Source organism: Cherax quadricarinatus, chromosome 18, assembly GCF_038502225.1.
Source record: "Cherax quadricarinatus isolate ZL_2023a chromosome 18, ASM3850222v1, whole genome shotgun sequence".
NCBI lineage: Eukaryota > Metazoa > Arthropoda > Malacostraca > Decapoda > Parastacidae > Cherax > Cherax quadricarinatus.
Window position 1 is genome coordinate 18,141,088 of NC_091309.1, and position 19,087 is coordinate 18,160,174.

The window sequence follows — 19,087 nt, forward strand, 5'->3', positions numbered from 1 at the left end:
TTTCCTACATACTCTAACTTGAGCCTCACTATCCTCGTAAAAACTCTTCACTGCTTTCAGTAACCTACCTCCTACACCATACACTTGCAACATCTGCCACATTGCCCCCCTATCCACCCTGTCATACGCCTTTTCCAAATCCATAAATGCCACAAAGACCTCTTTAGCCTTATCTAAATACTGTTCACTTATATGTTTCACTGTAAACACCTGGTCCACACACCCCCTACCTTTCCTAAAGCCTCCTTGTTCATCTGCTATCCTATTCTCCGTCTTACTCTTAATTCTTTCAATTATAACTCTACCATACACTTTACCAGGTACACTCAACAGACTTATCCCCCTATAATTTTTGCACTCTCTTTTATCCCCTTTGCCTTTATACAAAGGAACTATGCATGCTCTCTGCCAATCTCTAGGTACCTTACCCTCTTCCATACATTTATTAAATAATTGCACCAACCACTCCAAAACTATATCCCCACCTGCTTTTAACATTTCTATCTTTATCCCATCAATCCCGGCTGCCTTACCCCCTTTCATTTTACCTACTGCCTCACGAACTTCCCCCACACTCACAACTGGCTCTTCCTCACTCCTACAAGATGTTATTCCTCCTTGCCCTATACACGAAATCACAGCTTCCCTATCTTCATCAACATTTAACAATTCCTCAAAATATTCCTTCCATCTTCCCAATACCTCTAACTCTCCATTTAATAACTCTCCTCTCCTATTTTTAACTGACAAATCCATTTGTTCTCTAGGCTTTCTTAACTTGTTAATCTCACTCCAAAACTTTTTCTTATTTTCAACAAAATTTGTTGATAACATCTCACCCACTCTCTCATTTGCTCTCTTTTTACATTGCTTCACCACTCTCTTAACTTCTCTCTTTTTCTCCATATACTCTTCCCTCCTTGCATCACTTCTACTTTGTAAAAACTTCTCATATGCTAACTTTTTCTCCCTTACTACTCTCTTTACATCATCATTCCACCAATCGCTCCTCTTCCCTCCTGCACCCACTTTCCTGTAACCACAAACTTCTGCTGAACACTCTAACACTACATTTTTAAACCTACCCCATACCTCTTCGACCCCATTGCCTATGCTCTCATTAGCCCATCTATCCTCCAATAGCTGTTTATATCTTACCCTAACTGCCTCCTCTTTTAGTTTATAAACCTTCACCTCTCTCTTCCCTGATGCTTCTATTCTCCTTGTATCCCATCTACCTTTTACTCTCAGTGTAGCTACAACTAGAAAGTGATCTGATATATCTGTGGCCCCTCTATAAACATGTACATCCTGAAGTCTACTCAACAGTCTTTTATCTACCAATACATAATCCAACAAACTACTGTCATTTCGCCCTACATCATATCGTGTATACTTATTTATCCTCTTTTTCTTAAAATATGTATTACCTATAACTAAACCCCTTTCTATACAAAGTTCAATCAAAGGGCTCCCATTATCATTTACACCTGGCACCCCAAACTTACCTACCACACCGTCTCTAAAAGTTTCTCCTACTTTAGCATTCAAGTCCCCTACCACAATTACTCTCTCACTTGGTTCAAAGGCTCCTATACATTCACTTAACATCTCCCAAAATCTCTCTCTCTCCTCTGCATTCCTCTCTTCTCCAGGTGCATACACGCTTATTATGACCCACTTCTCGCATCCAACCTTTACTTTAATCCACATAATTCTTGAATTTACACATTCATATTCTCTTTTCTCCTTCCATAACTGATCATTTAACATTACTGCTACCCCTTCCTTTGCTCTAACTCTCTCAGATACTCCAGATTTAATCCCATTTATTTCCCCCCACTGAAACTCTCCTACCCCCTTCAGCTTTGTTTCGCTTAGGGCCAGGACATCCAACTTCTTTTCATTCATAACATCAGCAATCATCTGTTTCTTGTCATCCGCACTACATCCACGCACATTTAAGCAACCCAGTTTTATAAAGTTTTTCTTCTTCTCTTTTTTTAGTAATTGTATACAGGAGAAGGGGTTACTAGCCCATTGCTCCCGGCATTTTAGTCGCCTCATACGACACGCATGGCTTACGGAGGAAAGATTCTTTTCCACTTCCCCATGGACAATAGAAGAAATAAAAAAGAACAAGAGCTATTTAGAAAAAGGAGAAAAACCTAGATGTATGTATATATATATATGCATGTGCGTGTCTGTGAAGTGTGACCAAAGTGTAAGTAGGAGTAGCAAGATATCCCTGTTATCTTAGCGTGTTTATGAGACAGAAAAAGAAACCAGCAATCCTACCATCATGCAAAACAGTTACAGGTTTTTGTTTCACAGTCATCTGGCAGGACGGTAGTACTTCCCTGGGTGGTTGCTGTCTACCAACCTACTACCTATTATTATAATTATTATTATTATAAACAAACCAAGTGCTAAACCCTTAAGGGTCACACAGGGCTGCAGTAAAAGCAGAAACGCATAAAGGTTAAGACCGAGTGAGACATATGGGTCTGTAAAGTTGGGGGTTAGTGTAAGCAAAATTGAAAACAAAGTTGGCACAATAGGTCAGCTTAGTTAAAAAGTCAAAGAGAGAGTGTTTGCATCAAAGGTGGGACTTTCAGCAAGGTCAGTGAGAGTGTGATGGGGCAGTTTAGATGTCAAAAGAGGAGAATCTATTAAGAAGCATTGGATGGACATGTGCCCTGTCAGTCCTCGAGAGTGGTGTTGGTTGTTTCTCCATGTGATATCCATGAGTAAGCTGCATGTGTCCAATACATAAGCATGAGAGTGTGGTCTCCCAAACCCATTAATAGAGGAAAAAAGACAGCCAAAAACCTAAACGTGGTATAACAGAAAACAGTTTGTGATCCAATGCAGTTTAAACTTGTTGCCACTGGTTATGGAGGTGGTGAAAGAGCGCTGAAAAATAGTCAGAGTAAGGAATCTGAAGGCCTTGAAAAATAGAAATGGTTATAATTATAACCATAATTTTTAAAGGGGGTGGACCAGTAAGCCAGTGGAAGGCTTCAGTCCGATGACCAGAAGCTCCAGCAGTGGGTCATCATATGACTAAGACCCACATCAGGAAACACTTGTTCTGTAAAGATAAGATACTTTATTTCAGCATGACAATGTTTGTACTGTACAAACCTTACCTACCTACCTTGAATAGCTGACTGAATGGCGAAGTCTGCATGTTCATTGCCCTGAATATTGGAAGCATATCCAGGGATCCAACAGACAAATTCTAATTGCTAGAAATGCAGCATTGCCAAAGCTGTAATGAGTGTACTGTGTGTGTATTGTACTTTTTATTGCTTTTTAATGCCTAGGTCTATTGCCAACTTAATATATATTAGTGTAAACTTGTTATCTGGCATTTATATGCATTTATAAGTGGAAAAAAATGGCATTCTGCTTTCCGGCAGTAGCCTGGAACCTAACCTGCCATATAAGTGGGGCCCTACTGTATGAAGGACGATGGGATAAAGGGGTTGTTGATTTTCTGGATAGCCTGTAAACACTTTGGGAATCCAAGACAACTATGAATGATGAGTCAGACATAGTCACAATGTGGATGATAGCAATAAAAATGGCATACATCTCTGCTGTGAAAATGCTATCTTATTCTAATAAATGAACTTTGAGGTGAGATGAAAAAAAATCATGTACTATATCCCTCTCCATGACCAAGAATTCTCTCGGTGCAACCAGTAATGCTGATGCTGCATGGAAATTGCTCCCTACCCTATCCTTCATGTCGGTTAACCAGCGTTACAACATGGCATTTCTGAAATCAACCCAAGCTAGGGTCAGCTAACAAGAGATGGGCAGCCAACAACACACCAAGTTATACTCCTTTGGCTGCCACCTCCTGGGACTAACTGGTAGCCTCCAGAAATATTAAGCCATGCATCACATCTCTAGATAATTCAATTCCCACAGTACCCACCACCACCACTGAGGTCCTCAGTGGAGTGGTGCTAGAACTGGCGCACCTCTGGCAAGACAGTGTGAAAGATAGTGAAAGTGGTCTTTTTTTAGGGCCACACTGCCTCAGTTGGTAATTTTTTTTTTCTTTAAATATTCATGGCAACCAGTTAAGATGGACTTGAGTCCTTGAGGTAGGAAGTACAATGCCTGCACTCTGAATGAGGGAAGGAGATCGTGATGTCAAGACAGCTTCTGAATGAGTATGGTGAATGTTTTTCAGTCTTGAAGTCGCCCTTCAACAATGGGAAACAGCTGGCGAGTTAAAATAAATCATGAGGATGCACTAATTGTATTGGCATCATTATTATAATTAATGTAAGTGCTAAACCCATAAGGGTTATATAGCACTGTAGGAAGGGATGTGCTAAAGTAGGATTGTGTGAAGGTTAGATGTGATTGAGGGGTAGGGGTGTGCAAAGGCAGGGGTTAGTAGAGATGGAGGCTCGTACAAGAGTAAAATTGAAATCAATGTTGGTGCAATAGATTAGTTTCCATTTAAAAGTCAAAAAGAGAGTTTGCATCAAAGACAGAATCAGCATCAAAGGTAGGAATTTTAGTGAGGAGGTCAGTTAGTGTGTGTTGGGGCAGTGTACATGTCAGATGTGAGTCCTGGAGAATGAGAGGTAATCAAATTTGATCCAAGGGAGGAGGGGGTAGCTTAAGATTCCTTGTATCAGCATAATAATATAGTACTCTAATGTAATATTTAACTATTACCTAACAATACATATAGATACAGTAGAAAGAAATGAGTGCATTTAATGTATTTAGCTTCAAATGAACATAACTTTTTTTATTGTAAAAGAGGGATGATCAACATTAGTTATAGATGATATATAATTCACAATGTCCTCCCCCCAAAAAAACTGATTTAAATGATATCTGTTTTTAATAAAAGGGTAATTACCTTTCAGCAGACATTTATTTTATAGGAAATGAGTGTGGCCTTAAGGACACATTATACAAACTGTACAGAAATCAAAATACATTCTTCACATTTTAATAGAGACTACAAATATTTGACGCCTTACAGCATAGGTATTTGTATTTTTATAACTACCTTATGATGAAACAGAATAAAAAGGATTTAGCTTTAATTGAAAGTTAATCAACTGACAGTGCAAATAAAACCAATTAACAAATGTAAAGTGTTATGGGGCATATGTGTAAGTGAGTAATGATGATCTGCTATTTTTTCAACAGCAATACATCACAAATTGCTCTTAATGTGTGAGGCACATAAAAACTAATTAAAATCAGATCAAATGATTTTCAACCAGAAATAAATTAAATATTTACACAAACGTGAATTCCATGTGTATTTGTTTGTGTAATTAAATACTGTACATACTGTATGTAGGAATGCAGATATTGCATACTGCTCACACTGGTATACTGTATATCATACAGTATACTAGCCTAATATATTACAGTACCTCATTAAGAAAAGATGATGCTATAATACAAGTTCTGGTGGTATACAGCAGTTCATCATGAATATTCATTAATGATGTCAGTTGAATACTGAAGCAACAAGCCTCATGCCTAACTTATATCTAGCCAGATATCTCATTAGTAACACTTGATACAGTACTGTGTATACTGTACAAATATTCAACAGTGGAAAATAGTTATAAATCTGCTGTCTATGGAATTAATTGTTACAAATATGTATTCAGTGATGCCCAGCATTTTTACACAGAGCTTATGGCTAATTAAATGCAGTTAGTGTATATTCAATTTTCATCATCAATGCTGAACATTTACATGGGCCAACTAAAAACACTTAATGCACACATACATATAAACTCAACTAAGACATCTAATGCACATTCCTTACTTGTCTTCCACACATACAAACAAACTCAACCAAGACATCTAATGCACTTTCCTTACTTGTCTTCAGCACCAAGGTGCACCAGAATTTCTATATTAGGGAGAGGGGGGGGCTTTGGGTTGTCTATACATTTGGAAAGTAGGGATGGCTAGAAAACTTGTTTTGAAACAGCATTATTACTATTTTTATTTAGGGAGGCTTTGGGGAAGCTGAGGAAATTTTCAGGGAGGTTGAAATTCCCCTTGGTGCCACCTCTGCTTCTTGAATTCTTAAGCAGTAAATCAGGATCACCTCAATGAGAATCCTCAAAAGTGAGCTGAAGTGTGTGCCTTTGAAACCATACCCCCGGCCGGGATTGAACCCGCGGTCATAGAGTCGGATTCAATCCCGGCCGGGGGTATGGTTTATTTGCAATCGTGTCATTACGATTTCTTAAGTCACGTTGTGTGCCTTTGATTTTATGCATACAGTACACAGCTTCTGAGGTTTCAACCTTGATGCACATTATATGAAATTGGATACTTTGTAATTAATATGAAAAAGGTCATGATAAGTACTTAAAATTAATATTTTCAAACAAAACAACTCAGGTGTTTGATCTACTCAAAACACCCAACAGATTTGCCTGGGATAAATGTGTTATCAGTGGGCCTGATTTGACCTAATTTGGCCAAAATGCTCTGCATAACAAGTGGCTTTCTATGTAGTAGTATGTCATTGATGTCAGCTAGGCCTTGTACCTTGTACATGTAGAAATAAAGATATTATTATTGTTATTGTAATATTGGTGATTCTGCATTCTTAGGTTAGGCTTATGATTCTGTGTATATTTATGTAAGACTGACGAGTCTGTCCACTAGGGTAATTTAAAGTCTGTGCACCTAGGTAAAATAGATGATTCTGTGCACTTGGATAAGGATGATTTCTGTGTACTTATGTAAGGTTTCAAAGATAAGCCTTTAATAAAACAACTTTTTCTTGGTAAGAGCTTTATCATAAAGGCCAACAGTAAGGTGCTAAGAGGAAGGTTGGGTCAGGTGAAGTGAGAGGTTGAAATGAGCATAAGAAATCCAGTATATTATTAATGGTATACAATACTGACAACTTGATGAATAAGACACATGTACAACAGCTAAGTATTTCTCTTGCCAAAATGTTTTACCTACTCAGTAGGCTTCTTCAGTAAAACAGATGTGATATTAAACTGGAGAGTGTGGAAGATGTGGAGAGGTAATGTTACTTCTTCATATCACCTGTGTATTTGACTGAAAAAGCTTGCTGAACAGGTGAAATGTGTTGGTAATAAAGATACTCACACACATGCTGAGCATTAGTCTCATTCATCATGAGGAATCAAAACTGCAAAACCACTTGCAAATGCCACTTCAGAACACTGTATTTCACAAAATTCCACTCTTAATATTCAGATCCCCCTAACCCACCTTATGTCATATGTACTTCCTTCATCACCTGCTTCATTTTCAACACCTTGCTGCCTTTCCACAATTCAAATACCTTGTATTTGCCTACACCTTCCCTATCACCTAATCCAACATTCCTTTTAGCACCTGGCTGTTGGTCTTCATGAGGAAGGATTGTCTAGTTCTCTATGTAGCTTGGTAAAGTTCTCACTGAGCAAAATTTTGTTTTAATAAAGGCTTGCTTTGTCTGTGTCTAAGGAAATGCTGATGATTCTGTGCACTTGTGTATAATTGGTGATTCTGTGTAAGGCTGGTGATTCTGTACATTTGCATATTGTTAATGAATGTCTATTTTTTAAGGTTGGTGATTCCATGTACCTGTGTCAGATTGGTGATTCTGTACACCTGGATATGGCTGATGATTTTGAAGCACATGTGTAATGCAGGTGTTGAGTCAAGTTGCATTATCTACAAAAGACTAGAACCACTTGATTATTCAGTGCTTTTAGTATAAAAAGTTGCAAGCTTCATTATTAGTTTTATGCCATCATTATCAATTTTTGGCTTACTAAAAGTTGCAAGCTTCATTATTAGTTTTATGCCATCATTATAAATTTTTGGCTATCTTTATACGTAATTTGCTTCTATCGATATTGAGTTCTTGCAATCGTGACTAATCTACTGTCATATTACAGATAACAATCACAACAATTCAAAACAAATCTATGTCTGTCAGTCAGGGTTAAGACCATATCCATAATTCATTCCAAGCTATAGGATAAAAGTCACAGAAAGTTTTGGAAAAAGAAAAGGAAATCTTCCCACTAATTATGCCAAAAAAAAAATGGATTGCTGGATTTATAAACCAGGCACCCAGGCAACTCAACCCTTCCACGTTGGTAATGAAAATTGGAATACTACCCTAAATAAAAATAAAACTTATTATTATAATAAAAAACCAAGCACTAAACCATCAGGGTCATACAGTGCTGCAAACAAAACTTTAAAATGTTAAGGCTAACCATTTTTGGTAAAAATATACAACAGCTACTTGACAGATTTCAGCTAGTAATTAGTTTGAATTGCACAATATTAAGTTATTGTCAAGACAGTATTTGTTGTGCAAATGGTTAAAAATGTAACTTAACCTAACAAAATCCACCTACTCTAACCCAAAATAGCCTAACATAACTTAACCTTACTCTGACATCAGTACTGGTGTTTTTGTTCACATTCAACTAGGTATATGACATGAATCGATACTAAGCAATGATTGGCTCAGGTGTGCTAAACAACCAAAATAAATGTACATACAGTACTGTACTATTTTTGCTAATATACATCTCCCAAAATAATAATTTATACTTAAAATACTTCTTTTGTGTCATACACAGGTTTTATGAATTGTAAAATGGAAACTAATGACCAAGGTCTGGCCTCCTTTATAAATTTAAACATTATTAAATACTATTGCAAGCCATGCTTTAATGAAGGAGCAAATACTATTTAATGACTTTGATTCAAAATAACTATTTTTTAATGTAAAAGAACTATTATATCCCTTGACTTATGGCAGAGGCTATGTAAATAAAACTAATGTATGTGACAACGTATATCCCTCGATTCATAGCTCGTAAATTGATTAGTCATGCTAACACGTTGAAAAGCCATGAAGCATCCAACTGGTCATTTAGCTGATCAATGGTAGTCCATATAGAAACACATCCATAAAGAAACACAATTTAAAAAATATACATAGATACTGGGGTTTGGGATATTGGGAGTTTGGAGGGACATGTAAACTGTCATATCTGAGCACCTCTTCAAAAACAGTGATTATGTATGAATGATGGTGAAAGTGCTGAATGATGATGAAAGTTTTTTCTTTCTTTGTGGATCACCCTGCCTCAATGGGAAACGGCTGACATGTAAAAAAAAAAAAAAATAGATACTAGGTAAAGGTATCCATTTTAATTGCGATTATATTTTTTGAAGCAAATGTTAAAATTTTCATATCTTTCAGAACTGAAAAAATGTCAATGAAGATAAGACAGATGATTGAATATGCATACTGTAGTATAAGTTTTAGGAGAACAAGGTGTAAAAGTAAATTACCAATCAAAGGGCAAAAAATGGCCATTTAAAACCCATCAATTATTGAATAATTTCCCCACAGACTATGCAAGCACTATTAATAATAATCTTTACTTCTATAAATACATGACACAGTTGATAGATCCAGAAGACATTAATGGTATATTATACAGAAAGCCCTGATTATGCAGAGCATTTCAGGTAACTTTGGTTAATTTTGTCCTGCAGGATGTAACCCACAACAGTCAGCTAACACCCAGGTACCTGCTTACTGCTAAGTAAACAGAGGCAGCTGGTATAAAGAAATATACCCAACATTTCACCTGTCCTGGCGATCGATCCCAAGCCATTCCATTACATAGTAAAAAAAATCCAACAACTATACTTGTATCCTAAAATTTTATCTTGCATATACAAAATATACATTTTAACTATACACTGGACCCTCAGTTAATGCATTTAATCTGTTCCAGAGAGCTAGGTTTTAACTGATTTAGCCTTTAACCGAATTAATTTTCCCCATAAGAAATTAATCCATTCAGACGCCCAAAAGAATTAAACAAAAATTTTTTTTACATGAAATATACATTTCCCTACACAGAAAACAATGATACATGAAGAATAAAACAGTAATAACATCACACTTACCTTCATTGTGGACTTGTTGATGAGTGATGACATGGGAGGAGGGCAGAGGATGAAGGTGTTCTATTGTTTGGAAGGGAAATCTCCTTCCATAAAGACTTCAGGTAACAAGTCCTTTTCTGGCTTGTGTCCTGGGAGTGCCTTTTCCTCCTGAGTAATGTAGGTCCTGTTTGGCATTTTCTTCCTAAACAGGCCTGTTTCGTCACAATTGAATACTTGTTGGGGTTTTAATTTTCCAGCCTCTATGTACCTCATACCATACCACCATCACAACCACCACCACACTCTACCACCACCACCACCACACTCTACCACCACCACTACCACCCTCTACCACCACCACTACCACACTCTACCACCACCTCTACCACAATTGCTACAACCCTCTACCACCATTGCTACCACCCTTTACCACCATCGCTACCATCCTCTACCACCACCACTACCACCCTCTACCACCACCACTACCACCCTCTATCACCACCACTACCACCCTCTACCACCACCTCTACCACCATTGCTACCACCCTCTACCACCATCACTACCACCCTCTACCACCATTGCTACCACCCTCTACCACCACCACTACCACCCTCTACCACCATCGCTACCACCCTCTACCACCATCGCTACCACCACCACTACCACCCTCTACACCATCGCTACCACCCTCTACCACCATCGCTACCACCACCACTACCACCCTCTACCACCATTGCTACCACCTTCTACCACCACCACTAATACCTTCTCAACCATCACTTTCGTATTTTTCTACAAACTTTTTCTTAAATTGTATGTGTTTCTCACATTCTTTACCATAGGGCTGGCACTAGAAGCTTTCTTGGGGCCCATGGTGGCTTATTTAGCAGTTACAAGCACCAAAAACAATGGAATACAAAATACATCACATGTACACGCGGAATTGTCCTCACTGGCTTTGTAAACAATGGCACACTGGCTGGTACACGGAGTGCGTGGCCGGGCCTGCCCAGGGTGCCGTGCAGACACATTTGGGACGAAAGCTCCTAACCGAGATTTTAGGTGTTATCCTTATCTGATTTTGGCGTTATCCGCTGCAGGTATTAATTGAGGGTCCAATGTACGTATTTTAAATGTTTTGGTGAACTCAAAATATCCAAGACACTCAGATCTTCCTGTTTTCTTTAATTAATAAAGTACTATTTAAGCAAAGCTAGCTCACAAGCAACAATGGATTTTTTTGTTGTGAGTATAATAGAATAAACTATATGAACAAAAGTAAATGCAGAAATTACTAAATTCTATTAGTAAAGGTTACACCATAATTACAGTATGGTCAGTGGACTTTTTTAAATGAATGAAGTAAGAATATTTTACAGACTGCATTCTATAAAACTTGCAAAACTTACACACAGTATATGCAATTAAAAAACTTTCTATATAACTGTAGCCTCAATAATTTTTCAGTCATATAGTATTGGTAATGAACAGAAATATCTAATGGCAAACCAATCTTTGTTCATGCTCTCAAAGATGGTTACAGAACCTCAGTTGTGACCATAAACTCCCAGACTGGTCAGAGACAGGGCTGTGATTACATTCTGAAATATGACAGGCTTAGTCTATACAGCCTATACATCAGTATCATTAGTAACTATTCTGCTAAACCAATTATGCTTGGAATTTTCACAGGTAAGAGATCTCATGTACTGTATACATAAGTCCAAGATGATATTTTGACAATCAAAGGGCAAGTTCTGAGTTGTTAAACAGTAAACACATCAGCTCACACTGACTTGTTCTTCAAGAAAAATTCTCTAAGGCATTCATTTTCTATAATGATCTAAGCTTTTAAAAAATTCTTTGTAATAAATTTATATATATTTGAAGTACATGAATGAATGGTGATGCTTTGTTTTTTTATAAAGTGAAAAATCTAGCTCCTGTACAACAACAGATACTTAAATCACCAAGTGGATCATGATACATATATGTATAGCAAAGACCCGTCGAGATACTTTTCTATTTTCTGACAAGCAAAACACCAAGTGGTACATATAGTCAACTGTACATACATTCCTCTTATCCAGTACATGATAATATGCTGCACATACACACTTCATATAAATTATAATAATCACATACACTAATTCAGTCAGAAAATTCATTAGATGCAAAAATGCATACATAATTCATGGCATATTTCAAATCTAATAATGAATATCTATTTTTAAAACCAAAAATATAGAACATGAATACTATTTCCTTCTAAGTCTCAAAGTTATACTTAGGCGACAAATCTTAAAGCTATGGCCAAAGTCTAATTATACAGTTTTGTTATGTTAACACTGTCTGTTAACCAAATTAAATAAAAAATAGATTATGAATATGATTACTGGTATACTCAGTCAAACTATACAGTAAAGAGCTGTACAGAATTTGACAGTTGGTCCAAATGTCTATTTTTGGGGATATATACACATCGCTTACATATTTTCTTGTAATTGTGAACTTGAACTTGCAAGAAAACTTTATATACATACAGTAAGTGCTCCATTATCAGAACTTCAGTGGGGTTCCTTATGAACAAGTTGCATTTCCTGTGTTTCAACTTACAAACAAGTCATTTATAATCGTGAACTTACTGTCCTATAGAAAATGATAGTACAAGGATGATTGCTTGTCATGCATATTCTTAAATGCAGAGTGGCATTCATAAAACAATTATTTTCTAAATATTATATATATTTTTACCTCATTCATAAGTGTGGGTAATTGCAACTCATGCATTTGCAAGTCAGGGATCTACTGTAAACGAGACAGTTTCAGGCAGATACAAGGCAATTTAATTAAACATGTCTGGGTCGAAAGGAGATGAGGCTAGTTCAATAGAATACATAACTGAGTATTTTTGTATATTTAACCAAGAAAGGAGAAAAAATAAAATATATATCAACAATTTTAAAAAAGTAATATTGTACAAATATCTACATTTTTAACAAAATTGCAACAGTTCAATAGAATTCACCACATTTCCATCAGACTACCATACGACAAATTTAAATGAATTTGATTACATACAGCAAGTGTAAAACTATTTATTTAGCTTTAGAGAGTCATATAGCCTCTGATAGTGTAACACATTGCTCCTAGTCATTTTTTAATACAAATATTCTTCATGAAATTGACCAACAATCCATACAATATACACAAAAACACTCATTTTAGATTAGCACATGGTCCAAGGCACCACACTCAATAAATGTTGGCAAATAGACCATATACATGTACGTAATTTCTTTTCAATGTGCTAGCCATCTCCCACCAAGGTATATTGTTTTTATGGTGAATGATTAATTTGTAGTGATTAATAAGCATTTGTTGATTATTATTATTATAATCAAAAAGAAGCGCTAAGCCACAAGGACTATACAGCGCTGCAGGGCAGGAAGGAAGCGAGGGCATCAGGTGGCAAAAGGGAGATGGATGAGCAACAGGTTACGGATAACAGCGGGGCAGTGGATGTTGAAAGGGTAAAGGGCAGCAAAGCATTTGTTGAGGTATATAAATATTTTATGAGGCATAATTATTCAATCAAATTTTTTTTATTTATCTTTCTTCCTGTGACTTTGAATGCTATCTCTCGACTGGTGATGCAGGGGACAAGTTGGGTGAGGAAAGAGAGGCATGGGACTAACCAGTACTTTAGAGATGGCCATGAGTTGCTCTCACAGCCAGAACCATTTCAAGTTAGGTGAAGTTGCTCTCATAACCAGAACCATTTAGTGAGGTGAAGTTGCTCTCATTGCCAGAACCAAATATTCAGTGAGGTGAAGTTGCTCTCAAAACTAGAATCAATGAGAGTGAGGTGAAGTTGCTCTCATAACCAGAATCATTTAGTGAGGTGAAATTGCTTTCATAACCAGAACCATTTAGTGAGGTGAAGTTGCTCTCATAACTAGAATCATTTAGTGTGAGGTAAATGGTTACATTTCCCATTTTTTAATTATTCAATGCTTTTCCTCTGATGGGCTTATTATCAAAGGTGCCCATTCTTTTATCTGGAGATTTTCAGATCAGCCATTTAAACATGAAATCCCAATGTTTGTTGGATGAATAAGAAAGCACCCATTGTACATGTATGTATATGGTCTTGTATAAGTACATACATATGCGTGTGTACTCGCCTACAGTATGTGGCTGAAGGGGTCGATTCACAGCTCTTGGTCTGTGTGTGTGTGTGTGTGTGTACTCACCTATTTGTGGTTGCAGGGGTCAAGTCATAGCTCCTGGCCCTGCCTCTTCACTGATTGCTACAAGGTCCTTTCTCTAAACCATACCATGGGTGGGGTTTGAACCCACGGTCAGTCTCAAAACTCCAGACTGCCGCAGGTCCAAACCCCACCCGTGGTAGTTTGCAACTGTGTCATTACAATTTCATGAGCCCTCTCTCTCCCTGCTCCATGAGCTTTATCAAACCTTGTCTTAAAACTATGTATGGTTCCTGCCTCCACTATGTCACTTTCTAGGCTATTCCACTTCCTGACAACTCTATGACTGAAGAAATACTTCCTAACATCTCTCTGACTCACCTGAGTCTTCAACTTCCAATTGTGACCCCTTGTTTCTGTGTCCCATCTCTGGAATCTCATGTCTTTGTCCACCTTGTCAATTCCTCGCAGTATTTTATGTCGTTATCATGTCTCCCCTAACCCTCCTGTCCTCCAGTGTCGTCAGGCCGATTTTCCTTAACCTTTCTTCGTAGGACAATCCCCTTAGCTCTGGGACTGGTTTTGTTGCAAACCTTTGCATTTTAATTTCTTGATATGCTTGACCAGGTGTGGATTCCAAACTGGTGCTGCATACTCCAATATGGGCCTGACGTACATGGTGTACAGTCTTGAACAATTCCTTACTGAGGTATCAGAATGCTATTCTTAGGTTTGCCAGGCGCCCAATGCTGCAGCAGTTATCTGGTTGACATGCGTCTCAGATGTGCTGGGTATTATATTCACCCCAAGATCTTTTTCCTTGTGTGAGGTTTGCAGTCTTTGGCCACCTAGACTATGCTCTGTCTGCAGTCTTCTTTGCCCTTCCCCAGTCTTCATAACTTTGCATTTGGCAGGGTAAAATTCAAGGAGCCAGTTGCTGAACCAGGCTTGTAGCCTGTTCAAGTCTCGTTTTAGTCTTGCCTGATCCTCATCTGATTTAATTCTCATTAACTTTACATCTGCAAACATGGGCACTTCCAAGTGTATCCCTTGTCATGTGTGTTTACTATTTGTTAGCAACAGTCGAGACTCAGCTGCTGGCCCTGCTTCCTAGATAACTTTGACTGGTATCACTGATTTCTGGCATCCTGGACATCATCATATCTAACCCTTGAAGCTCGTTTTCCAAATTTCACTTCTCAATCACCCAGGGACTAAAAACAATTTCCTTACCTCCCTGTGGGTCCTCTATGTCTTCAGTTGCGTCCACTTGATCCTGGCCCTCTTAATCCAGTCTGTCCTTAACTGCGCTATGAATTCCTCTTAGGATTTTGAATGCAGTAGTCATGTCCCTTTTTGTCCTCTCTGCCAAGGTCTTCAGGTTCAGTTTCTTCAGTCTCTTGCCAATGTGCATGCCACTCAGTTCTGGTTCTAGCTTGGTTGCAAATCTCTAAAACTTTTATGTGTATGACCAGGTGTAGGCTCCATGCTGGGGCCACGTACTCAAAAATTGACCCAAGGTATTTCATACGGTTGAGTGTTAGGCCATACTTGCCATGGGTCTGAGACCCACTTTTTCTGTCATTAGTTGGCAATACCTTTTAATCTCACTCTAAACTGGTTTATATTGACATTCATAGGTAAAAATGACTAAAAAGCAAGCAGATTTGGGAGCAGGAAAACCAATGTGCTTATTTTGTATGAAATCCTATGGTTCATTATCAATTTGGGTGTCTCATGCCAAGTAAAAAAACAAACAAACTGGCTTGAGTTTTTAACAAAAATCTTTTAAGTATCATTAAATGGGTTTATACTGATATCTACTGGTATAATAACGAATTATAAGAAAGCAAACAGACTAAGGTATGGGAAATCCAATGGTCTAGGGATTGAAAACCAATTTAAATACAGTACCTGTACAGTACATAAAATTTTGAATAAGATTATAATTCATATACAAATAAAAAAATTAAGGCTTCATTATTTAACATAATTATGTAGTGTATAAGGTTAAAAAAAATAAATATCAGGTCTAAGAGGAGTCTGGAATGTATTCCCCTTGCCGTATGACTATGAAAATACATGTACATGCAGTAATATTTACTCTGTGTAGCCTTTTTATGAAATGCATCCCTTGCACAGAGCCAGAGTAGTGTACATATATGTGTGTGACTGTATATGTATTACATATATACAGTAGTATTTGTGTGTGCACATGTTTTACTGTATGTATATATAAGACACCTGCAAGTCATGCTTAAAAAAGTTAATTAATTTTTTGTTAAATCCACAGACAAATTTCACCGAAAAGAAATTTTACGCATAAAAACTCATAAGAAAAGAATCTCTCATTTTTCTCTGCAGAATTTATTTTGTTACGTCGAAACAATGATCTGATATTTTCAGCTGTATGCTAATACAGCATAAAAGCTGCTGCATTAAAACTTACTCTTCCATCTTAAAGAATACTTTACAACTTTTCATAGCTACTTTACTGGCACAGCATGTGTCCAATAAGCAGCACCTGTAAAGTTATTTCCTTTAGCAAAAAACACACAAGTATCACATTTTGTAAACATGTAACGGGCCTCATTCTCTATTGATCTGCACAAACACAAGCTACGGTAAGCTTCCTCATATAAATGATAATTCTAATAACACAAATAAACACAGCCAAGTGGGCCACCTGGTGCTTGGGAAGCCCAGGACTGTCTGCTGGAAAGAGGCAGGCTAAGTAGCACCTCTGCTGCCCCAGTTACTGCTGGTGGGAATGTTGCTAGACAGAGTAGAGTAGTTTGGTCCTTTTACCTCTTCAGATGATGACTTAATTGCCAGAGAGATTTTGCCAGAGGTTGGGTCTCTCTCACACCCACCCTGTTCTCTAGCATTCTCGGCAGGATTACATGAGGCCACTTAAGCACACGAAAGGTGGAAGGGGTGTTAAGAACCCGAAGACTGTTCTTGGCCCCCTTCAGCACCTCCACTGCTCCCACCTGCTGCACTTCCTCCTGCAGTGCTTCCATCACCAGAATCTGTTGATGAGTATGGATTTTCTCTTAAGTCTATTGATCTCATAAGTAGGTTATGTGCTCTTAACTACTGATTTCATCAATAGGTTTTATGGTTACAAAATACTATGCACATGTAATATATCACAATATATTAACTGTATATACCTAAATATAGTATTAACATTTTGCAATGAAAAATCTGAAAAAAAAGAAAAAAAAAACAGAAATGCTGAACTGTAAGAACACAATGTATATACGAGTAACACTCACACCTAAACATGAAAATGAATATTCAAATTAATTTCACTACATTAATGCCTCATTATACAACACACTGCATGCCATCAAAACCAGCTGTAAATCAAAATCATTATGCAGTGAATTCCATTTTCTGTTGTAAATAAATTTCATTACACAGTGAACCCCATTTTCTGTTTGTCATTAGGAAAAAATAAACTTTGCCTATTCATAATAAATACAGTACACATTAAAGCACAACACAGGTACAATATTGGTGTATGGATAAGATAAGATAAGATTTCGTTCGAATTTTTAACCCCGGGGGGTTAGCCACCCAGGATAACCCAAGAAAGTCAGTGCGTCATCGAGGACTGTCTAACTTATTTCCATTGGGGTCCTTAATCTTGTCCCCCAGGATGCGACCCACACCAGTCGACTAACACCCAGGTACCTATTTGCTGCTAGGTGAACAGGACAACAGGTGTAAGGAAACGTGTCGAAATGTTTCCACCCGCCGGGAATCGAACCCGGGCCCTCCGTGTGTGAAGCGGAAGCTTTAGCCACCAGGCCACCGGGCCACCTGGAGTGAATGAAAATCCAGTATTTGGATACATACCACATGTACAAAAATAAACATATTACTGGAGGAATGATCATCAGTTACAAGCAATTTTGTGTTTGTGCTTACCTTGTTTATAGGAATAAGGAACTAAGCTCAATTATTAAATATGGCATCTTTCCAGTTAAATTTGTAGATATTTAATTGTTTTCCACAAAAATACCTGTAGCTCTGTAATACACTGTTAATTAATCTCACTGCTCATATTAAAGCTGTCATTTTGGCAAGAATCTTATTGTTTTAACTAGCTTTTAAAACTGATTATGGGTAAATTTCCTCAGAGGAGATTCCTTGATGATAAAACACATATAGGCAGTAAATGGAAACTGTAAGCAATGTTTTGCCTGCACAGAAGATTTTTTCAAGTATTACTTGTGAGTATCATTTGTTGATATTTCCATAGCATCAACTGTTACAAGTTCCTTGATGCCAGCGAGGAGCTCTTGATCTAAGGAACTGGACCTGGGCTTCCCTTCCTTGGATCGAATCTACATGCTACCCATTCTCCCCCCCCCCTCCAGCACTGCATGGAAAATTTTGAATTTTCCTAAATTCAGCATGTATAAATTTGAATTATATAATACATGTAATTGTATATTAAAATGTGGTGCTGGTTTGACCCTCTGAGAAATTTCGGGTGAGGGGGGATGAAAAACAGCTGGGAAAGTGATGCAGGAGAGACGCCATTTGTAATTTGTGGGCACTGATTGTCATGGAAAATTCAGCTAATAATCCAACATCTTCATGGCCAAATTGAGTTTTTTCAACCTGAATTTGTAATAGGAGCCCATGTTAATGTTCCCTTCTGAATTATTTGAACAGGAAATTTGCGGGACCTCAAGAATTACGTGTGAATGGTGGAAGGGATACAACCATAGCTCACAGGGAAGTGCGCCATTAGTCCTTTCATTTAGATCTCTAACTGGCCAGTGTAGGGTCTAGGTGTCAGGCAGGTGGTAGTGTGATCCATCTACAGTACTTAAATGGTAAGTAGTAATACGAATTTCTTTTGTGTACCCAGCAAGCCTAATCATAT

General features: G+C 37.6%; 1 long non-coding RNA gene across 1 annotated transcript; it reads right to left on the bottom strand.

Moving 5' to 3' along the window:
- Positions 1-4,893: 4,893 nt before the first annotated feature.
- On the bottom strand, positions 4,894-17,117 carry LOC138852877 (uncharacterized). Its single transcript, XR_011392150.1, has 2 exons — positions 6,278-17,117; positions 4,894-6,156 (listed from the first exon to the last, which is right to left on the bottom strand). It is a non-coding gene; the product is annotated as an uncharacterized lncRNA (long non-coding RNA).
- Positions 17,118-19,087: the final 1,970 nt, after the last annotated feature.